Source organism: Mus musculus, chromosome 6, assembly GCF_000001635.26.
Source record: "Mus musculus strain C57BL/6J chromosome 6, GRCm38.p6 C57BL/6J".
NCBI lineage: Eukaryota > Metazoa > Chordata > Mammalia > Rodentia > Muridae > Mus > Mus musculus.
This window is the reverse complement of record NC_000072.6, coordinates 112,415,565-112,425,062: the sequence shown is the minus strand read 5'-3', so window position 1 is coordinate 112,425,062 and position 9,498 is coordinate 112,415,565. Positions and strand designations below refer to the sequence as shown.

General features: G+C 45.4%; 1 long non-coding RNA gene across 1 annotated transcript; it reads left to right on the top strand.

The window, feature by feature from the left end:
• Positions 1-551: 551 nt before the first annotated feature.
• Positions 552-2,330, top strand: Gm40395. The gene is made up of 3 exons (XR_869358.1): positions 552-1,509; positions 1,833-1,940; positions 2,268-2,330. It is a non-coding gene; the product is annotated as a predicted gene, 40395 (long non-coding RNA).
• Positions 2,331-9,498: the final 7,168 nt, after the last annotated feature.

The following is a 9,498-nucleotide window of genomic DNA, read 5'->3' as shown; positions in this document are numbered from 1 at the left end:
AGTCAGTGTTTGCTGAACTGAAGAGGAGCCATGTTGGTTGGATGCCTGGGGAGTGGAGGATGGCTGGGAGACCATCCAGATTGGGCTCTTATGTGTTGCCTTATCCACTATGTCTCGGTATAATCTGGAGATTTTTCTAGATGCCATCTAGATTTCTAGATATCAAATCTAGATATCATATTCTTTGCCATTGGCTTCATGCCCAAATATAAGAAGGTGTACCCTGCTTTTGTCATGAAGACAATATTGTCTTGGAGTGCCATTGCCTTGCCCTGAGGAAGTTTAAGCACCCCCATGCAATGTTCCCATGTTTTCCCAAGAGAGGTTCTTCCCTGAGCTTATTATTTTTTTAAAAAGATTTTAAAATTTACTTTGTGTATATGAGTACACTGTAGCTGTCTTCAGACACACCAGAAGAGGGCATCACATCACATTACAGATGGTTGTGAGTCACCATGTGGCTGCTGGGAATTGAACTCAGGACCTCTGAAAGAGCAGCCAGTGGTCTTAACAGCTGAGCCATCTCTCCAGCCCTGAACTTATTTTTAACTTGGAGTTTCTACTTTAACTCAGATCAAAGTTTTCTCCATCTTTCTTTTACATGCTACATGCCAAATTGGAGACAAGCCAGCTAGGCATACTGTCCAAGTCTGCCTTGCAATGCTATCATTTCACACTCCAGCGTCTTTCTTTCTCTGGTTTGCTTTTGCTGGATGTGTGGTTAGTGTTACTCAATCTGACAGAATTTAGAGTCATCTGGGAGACAGGCTTCTGGGCGTACCTGTGAGAGTTGATCTTGATTGTGTTAGTCGAGGTGGGAAGACTCACCCACACTGGGTGAAATTATTCCTTGGCTGGGATCCTGGCCTGTGTGAATGGAGAGAGGGAGCAAAGAGCAGGGTGGGCTGTTCATTCCCTGCTTTTTGACTGCTATGTGATGTGCTCAGCCCTCCCAGGCTCCTGCCATTGTCATTTCTCCACCACGATGAACTGTGGCTCAGATGGTGGGCCAGAATAAACCCTTTCTCCCTGAAGTTGTTTTTTTGCCAAGAGTATTTTGTCATAGTCAGGGAACTGAGACAGTGCAGAAATGAAGCTTGAATTTCTCTCTGAACGAAGATCTCACCCACACGTGGCAGTTTGTGAACATCGTTGACTTCCTCTTGTGAAGATGGGGAAGGAGAAGGAGAATAGTCGTATCCCTGCCTTGCACTGTGATTGGGCAGTGGGCACCCCTGTGCAAGCCCCAACTTCCCTCTCCTGGTCCTTTATGATGCATCAGGAGATGTCATTTGAGATTCTTCAACTTCAGGTCATCTCTTCTCTATTACTTCTCCCTTCTACCCTTCACAGTTTTCTAGGGTAATTTCACTTAACAACAGCAATCCAGTTTTTCTTACATGGATTCTCATGACCTCATTGGATCCTTTCCCTGTATCTCCTGAGAGGATATCTCAAAATGAAGATGATTCATTATTAAGAAGAGGCGCTTTCCACCTGCTTCTGGAGGTCAACTGACATAGCCAAATCTCCAGCCCTGGCCTTCCATAGCCTGCTGTTTGGTCAAGGATCCCTAAAGGGTCCATAAGTGGCAGCTGTGGTCACCCTGTAGTACTACTAGGGTGATAACTTAAGAGTTCTTAGTTATTGGGGGGGGGGGGTCAGCTCATGAAGAGGACACCACTCTTTCCTCTCCTTTTGCTTCCCAGATGCCATGACGATTCCCCTGGTGACATACTCCTGCCGAGATACACTAGAGCATCACAGGTCCAAACAAGCATGGCCCTCTGTGAACACGAACCAATATTAACTGCTCTCATTTGGTCTTACAGTGATTTCTTCTCAACGGAAATGCTCCCTCTCAGAGGGAAGAGGCAGGCTCCCGAGACTCAGCAACCTACTGAAGCTTACCCTATGAGACCGAAGAACTCACAAAAGCTGTAAGGCCCCTCTCCAAGGTTACAAAGGCATAAGGGATTCCTGGGGGTGGGGGTGGGGGGTAGAAGACTCTTGGGCAGAGCTGCCTGCAAGTTGGCCTGGGAACTCCAGGGACACAGCTTCCAGGAGTCATTAGGATTTCCCCACACTACTGATGCCTTTTGAGGCTCCCATGCTCTTGTGAGTAGCTCCTAATCCATATTCTTCTAAGCAAACCCCACCCCCAACAACCCACTGATTCACTGAGCTGTAACTGAGAAGAATTGTGTATTTCATCTGCCATTTGCCATTTATCCGAAGTGATTAGACATTTCTTCATGTCTCCTCAGGAAAGGCCACCATAACGATAATGGACTGAGCACCTAAAACTGTAAGCCAGCCCCAATGAAATATTTGTTTTTGTAAGACTTGCCTTGGTCATAGTGTGTTTTCACAGCAATAAACCCCTAACAAAGGCAGCAGAGCATCATCTTGCTTTTCTGCAGACCTACATGCCCCCCCACCCCCTTTCTCAATAATCTCTCTTCCCACTAAGCAATAAGTTCCTACACTTGCTCGCATTGAAAACATTTAATTACAAAGGTTGCCAGTGAGGCGGTGGGAGGATTGTGAGCATTGGTGTGTGGCTGGGTGGGCTGACTGTTCCTGGATTATTAAGGCACAGTGGGCACAGGACTGGTTGAGGAACAGGAGTCACTGGCTGCCTCAGCCTTGGCCATATTCTGCTCCCATTCTGCTCCCATGGAAGCTCTCTGACACTAGGTCATCTGACCTGAATGTCACCTGTAGAGCCATGTGTTCTGGAGATGCTCCAGCCCCTTTGCTCCTAGAACTCCATGTACTCATGAGGTGGAGGAGGGATTGCACTCCTACATATGCTGGGCAAGGACTTAGGCCATTCTTTTCAGCCTTGAGTAGTTGAAGTCCAGGATTCTTAAGCTTAATGAAGAAAAGTTGTGGGTCCAGTCCTGGCCTTCACTTTTTTGGGCATCTGTTCCACCCTGCTCCTTCTAGAATCTTCTTGAGCTACTACTGCCCCAACTTGCTGTGTCATTTGAACCCCCTCTCCCTGACTCTATGTAGTCCTTGCTTTCCTGGCTCTATAGATCAGGCTGGCCTTAAACTCAAAGGTCTAACTGCTTCTGCTTCCTAACTGCTGATTTTAAAGCTAAGGACATCCACTACCACAAACTGGCTGCCATTTGACTCTCATAGATGCTTTAGACAGCTTCTCCGCCCCATTTCTCTCCTGTCTGTCAACTGCTATTTTGCTTTTCCATCAGCTGCCTTCCGACTTCCTGCCCTTTCCACATTTGATATTATTCATTATCTGCAGTGATTTAGGATATCAGATAACCAACCTCATTAAAACTCTGTCTGGGGCGTGAGTCATGGCTGTGAACGAGGATGTGGGCTCCTATACTGGGTGATGACAGTGTATTTGACTTTGTCAAAGCCCCTTTGGCTTTTCTCTGTGTATCTGAATCATACTCTGAAAGATCAAAATCCCACATGAAGTGACACCTGACCACAGGGGGTTGAATGTGAATAAGGGGAGACAGGGGTGGGCCACTGGGGGTACTCTTTGCTTGGGTGAGTCTGCCAGATGGGTAATCACAGCCCTGAGGGCCAGCTGTGGCTTCCTTCTGAATAACTTTACACATAATTGATTCCTCTTTGCATCTCTGTGGGCAGAGGAACACCTCTACCCTGAATACTGCTCTGGGGATAGATTCAAAGTGCCAGCATGACGCCTTACAAGGGAGCCAATGTTGTGGGGCAAGATCACAGTTCAGATCATGCCTGAGACCAGAGGGGGGGGGGAAGCTCCAAAAGTAACCTTCCAATTGTTTGAGGCTCACATGTGTGAATAAAAGATCTAATAACCTAAAAGAGGCCACCACAATTTCACAGAACAGTTAGAACCAGAAATAAGGGGCTGGAAAGATGTCATGGTTGATATCTACTGGTCTTGCAGAGGACCTGAGTTTGCAACTCTGGCTCCAGGGGATCTGACACCCTCTTTTGGCCTCTGTAGGTACTGCACTCCTGTGGGACACTTCCTCTCCGTTCATGCACATAATTAAAAATCTATCTTTAAAACAATAAAAAATAAAAACAAACAAGTCAAAGTACACATCTGTTGGAACTAAAATGTTATACAAAATGTGCTCTATTTACAAGAATGTAAAGAAATATGTAAGTGAAAAATCATTAACATCAAATGTTCTGAAGTATACAAATTATTTGCACCGATTACAGACTGGGATGGCACTGCCCGTGATTCTAACAAGAATAACCGCAGGATTCAGTGGCTAATGTAAGCATCTTGGACCAGGTTGATACAATAGGGGGTGTGAGTCCTGCACTGGATGTGGGGGGTCATGTCTCATGGGGAAGGGGGTGCCTACCCAAGACTGTTTCAAGGGAAATTAAAAATCGTGAGAGTTATATCCAATGTCATGATGATAAAATGTTGGTAAAAATAAATTACACGTCAGCCAAATAGAGATGTTGATGGCTTTGCTTTTGCTGTCTGGCATCTTTAAAACAGACTAACATGTTGATACTGGCTGTTTCCAGGAAGGTTCTTATAGGAAAAAAATCTTACTGTAGCTGTGTTAATTTTTAGTTTGCTCATTTCGTTCCTTCCCTCCTCCCTCCCCCTCTCTCTCCCTCTCTTCCTCTCTTCTTCCTTTGTGTATGGAGAAAATGTGTACTAGAATGTGTGGGTATTTTTGAGCAGAGGCTATAGGAAGACGTCGGGTATGCTGCTCTGTACTTTTCTACCTTATTCCCTTTAGACACGGTCTGTCACTGAACCTAGATGTGTATCAGGGATGGAGATATTTAGTGGGTAAGAGAGTATGAGTGAGGACCCGAGTTCGAATCTTCAGCTTCCATATAAAAGTCAGGGTGTGGCTGAGTATGTCTGTAAATTCAGTGATATAGGGAGTGGAGACAGGAGAATTGCTGAGGCTTGCTGGCCATCAGCCTACTTCCAGGAACACACAAATAATAAAGTGCCATTGGAGATAGAGACAGGGTTGTCATTTATACAATAATGATCGTGTGAGTGAAGGGACAATGGGGATGAGGGCAGGGGATAGCTCCCATGGTATTCTGGAAAGTTGCTGTGCATCTCCACAGTAGCAGAGCTAGCTCTCTGACCTTTACTAGCTGTGACGCAGTGTTAAAGGGTGACAGACAATTTAACTGTCAGTCTGATATGTCCTCTGTGTGCTAAGACTCTGTTGAACACTTTATATGCAGGCTGCCTTGCTGAGCCTCATTCCTCATAAAACCAGGATAATCACGGAGTTTGTTTCAGAGTGTCCTTGTGCAGACATCAAGGCTCTGGAGTGCAGAGATGGAACAGTCCGAGCCTGCCACAGAACTCCCTTTCAGTTCCGGCCAGTTGAACCATTGCGGATAGAAGCCGTTTGATTTTCCCTGTTCCCACAGACTCGAGGGGCCCGTGGGTGTGGAGCTAGAATGGCTTATTTAAGGCATTATTCATAAATGCTTCTGATGGCTTATTCAGAATCTGTCACTCTCTCTATCTCAGCACTTATGTAAAACATGCAATTTTCGTTTTTGTCAGATCTTTACAGAAAAGGAGCTGTTCTACTCATAAACACAGATGAAACTAACTGGCAGCCTATCTTTGGGATGTCGATTCTCTGTATCTGGGGGAGAGTCCAGGCACACCTGAGGCAGCTGGGAGAGCCTGCCTCACACTGATACTGTCGGCTTGTTTGCCTTTGTGATGAGCGCTGTCATGTCAATGAACTTGACAACCCAAATCCACTCTCCTGCCAAAAATACACTCACACTCGTCCACGGGTTGTGCACAGCGTGTCTTACTGTGCTTTTATTTGGATCTGGAATGTTCTCCAGAGTCTTAGTCTGTTAAGGCTTGTTTCCCAGTCTCTAGGGCTGTGGGCAGGTGGTAGGACCTTTAGGTCTTCCGAGAGAGAGTTGAATCGGTACAAGTGTGCCCTTGGGAGGGGGTGCTGGCTTGTCTCATTCCTTCCCACTGCTGTCTCACTCTCTCTGTCTCTGACTCTTTGTCTTTGTCTCTGTCTTTCTCTGTCTCTCTGTGTCTCTCTTTCATATCCAGGCTGTCAAGTGGTGACCATTTGACTCTTCTACACATCTCTCCCCAAAGCAACAGGTCATCCAGGGGCTGAAACATGAGTAGAAGTCATCTTTTTCCTTCCCTCAAGTTGTTTATCTTTCGTGTTTTGTCACCATGACTAGAGGTTGATTAACAAGTATCATATCTATACTTGTCTCTTAAATGATCTGTATAATTTATCATTTTAGAATAGAGGGTTTTTTTTCCAATGCCAAACTTTAGTTTAGACATTTATTTGATTTTTTAACCTATTTATTTATTTAATTTATATCCTGATTACAGCCCCCTTCCCTCCTCTCCTCCCAATCCTACCCTCCTTCCCCCCACCCCCAGTCACCTCCTCTCCTTCTTCTCAGAGAAAGGGAAGTCCCCTGTGAGGATTGACCCACCCTTGCAGCAGGACTAAGCACACCATCTCCCACTGAGGCCTGACAAGGCAGTCTAGCTAGGGGAAGGGGATCCAAAGGCAGGCAACAGAGTCAGAGACAGCCCCGCTCCAATTGTTAGGGGACCCACATGAAGACCAAGCTACACATTTGCTACTTGTGTAGGGGGCCTAGGTCCAGCCCCTGCTTGCTCATTGGTTGGTGGTTCAATCTCTGTGAGTTCTCATGGGCCCAGGTTGACTCTGTGGGTCTTCTTGTGTCCATGACACCTCTGGCTGGCTCAATCCTACCCTCCCCCACTCATGCACATGACTCCCAGAGCTCTGCCTGATGTTTGGCTGAGGGTCTCTGCATCTGTTTCCATTAGCTGCTGTTTCTCTCATGGGATGAGTCTCAAGTTGGGCCAGTCATTGGTTGGCCATTTCTTCAGTCTCTGTTCCATCTTTGTCTCTGCACACCTTGTGGGTAGAACAAATTTGGGGTCAAAGGCTTTGTGGGTGGGTGGGTGTCCCTCTCTCTGCACTAGAAGTCTTGCCTGGCTACAGGAGGTGGCCACTTCAGTCTCCATATCCTCAGTTTCTAGGAGTCTCAGCTAGAATCACCCTCATAGATTCCCAGGAGTGTCCCCTATCCTAGGCTTCTGGCTATACCAGAGAAGCACCCCTATGGATTTCTATTCTCTCCCAGAGCCCTCTTCTGCCTCCTTCCCCACACCTGATCCCCACCCTTATTCCTCTCCTCACCTCCTATCCCACCTAGTTCTCTTCCTTCATCAACCTTTGATGTCTATTTTATTTCCCCTCCTGAGTGAGATTCAAGCACCCTCTTTTGGGCCCTCCTTGTTACTTTGCTTCTTTGGGACTGTGACATAATTATACTGTACTTTATGGCTAATGCCTTCTTATAAGTACTGTTTCTCTCTTAAACTTTCCAGCACTGAGTTTAGTCATTTTAGTGGCTCCCACATCAGTTATCTCTGTAGCATTGCTGGAGCAGTTCCCAGTTTTCCTCATTTCTTCCACACTTGGTTAATTGGGTTTCTTATAAAGAGAGGCCTTATCCCTCAGTTATCATTTATTCAGAATTTTTATGCCTGTGTGGGCTTGTGGTTAATTATTTTATTCTCTAGGTTCTAATTTATCATCGTCTTTGTCGTCGTCGTCGTCGTCGTCGTCATCATCATCATCATCACTTGTTTCATTTCTTGGGTTGTTCAACTTTTGGCCTCTGGGGGCTCTTTCAGGCAGGTCCTTGAGTCCTGTAGATGTAATATGATGCTTTCACAGTTCAAAAATACAACAAAGAACAGATAACTAAAATTGTTACTTGTCTTTTTTTTTCTTTTTTTTTATTACGTATTTTCCTCAATTACATTTCCAATGCTATCCCAAAAGTCCCCCACACCCCCCCCCCACTCCCCTACCCACCCATTACCATTTTTTGGCCCTGGCGTTCCCCTGTACTGGGGCATAAAGAGTTTGCCTGTCCAATGGGCATCTCTTTCCAGTGATGGCCGACTAGGCCATCTTTTGATACATATGCAGCTAGAGTCAAGAGCTCCGGGGTACTGGTTAGTTCATAATGTTGCACCTACAGGGTTGCAGATCTCTTTAGCTCCTTGGATACTTTCTCTAGCTCCTCCATTGGGGGCCCTGTGATCCATCCAATAGCTGACTGTGAGCATCCACTTCTGTGTTTGCTAGGCCCCGGCCTAGTCTCACAAGAGACAGCTATATCACGGTAGGGGCATCTGGGTTCTTTCCAGCTTCTGGCTATGATAAATAAGGCTGCTATGAACATAGTGGAGCATGTGTCCTTCTTACCGGTTGGGACATCTTCTGATTATATGCCCAGGAGAGGTATTACAGGATCCCCCGGTAGTACTATGTCCAATTTTCTGAGGAACCGCCAGACTGATTTCCAGAGAGGTTGTATAAGCTTGCAATCCCACCAACAATGGAGGAGTGTTCCTCTTTCTCCACATCCTCGCCAGCATCTGCTGTCACCTGAATTTTTGATCTTAGCCATTCTGACTGGTGTGAGATGGAATCTGAGGGTTGTGTTGATTTGCATTTCTCTGATGATTAAGGATGTTGAACATTTTTTCAGGTGCTTCTCAGCCATTCGGTATTCCTCAGGTGAGAATTCTTTGTTTAGCTCTGAGCCCCATCTTTTAAGGGGGTTATTTGATTTTCTGGAGTCCACCCTCTGGAGTTCTTTATATATATTGGATATTAGTCCCCTATCTGATTTAAGATAGGTAAAGATCCTTTCCCAATCTGTTGGTGGCCTTTTTGTCTTATTGACGGTGTCTTTTGCCTTGCAGAAGCTTTGCAGTTTCATGAGGTTCCATTTGTCAATCCTCGATCTTACAGCACAAGCCATTGCTGTTCTATTCAGGAATCTTTCCCCTGTGCCCATATCTTCGAGGCTTTTCCCCACTTTCTCCTCTATAAGTTTCAGTGTCTCTGGTTGTATGTGAAGTTCCTTGATCCACTTAGATTTGACCTTAGTACAAGGAGATAGGAATGGACGGATTTGCATTCTTCTACATGATAACAACCAGTTGTGCCAGCACCATTTGTTGAAAATGCTGTCTTTCTTCCACTGGATGGTTTTAGCTCCCTTGTCGAAGATGAAGTGACCATAGATGTGTGGATTGATTTCTGGGTCTTCAATTCTATTCCATTGGTCTACTTGTCTGTCACTATACCAGTACCATGCAGTTTTTATCACAATTGCTCTGTAGTAAAGCTTTAGGTCAGGCATGGTGATTCCACCAGAAGTACTTTTATCCTTGAGAAGACTTTTTGCTATCCTAGGGTTTTTGTTATTCCAGATGAATCTGCAGATTGCTCTTTCTAATTCGTTGAAGAATTGAGTTGGAATTTTGATGGGGATTGCATTGAATCTGTAGATTGCTTTTTGGCAAGATAGCCATTTTTACAATGTTGATCCTGCCAATCCATGAGCATGGGAGATCTTTCCATCTTCTGAGATCTTCTTTAATTTCTTTCTTCAGAGACTTGAAGT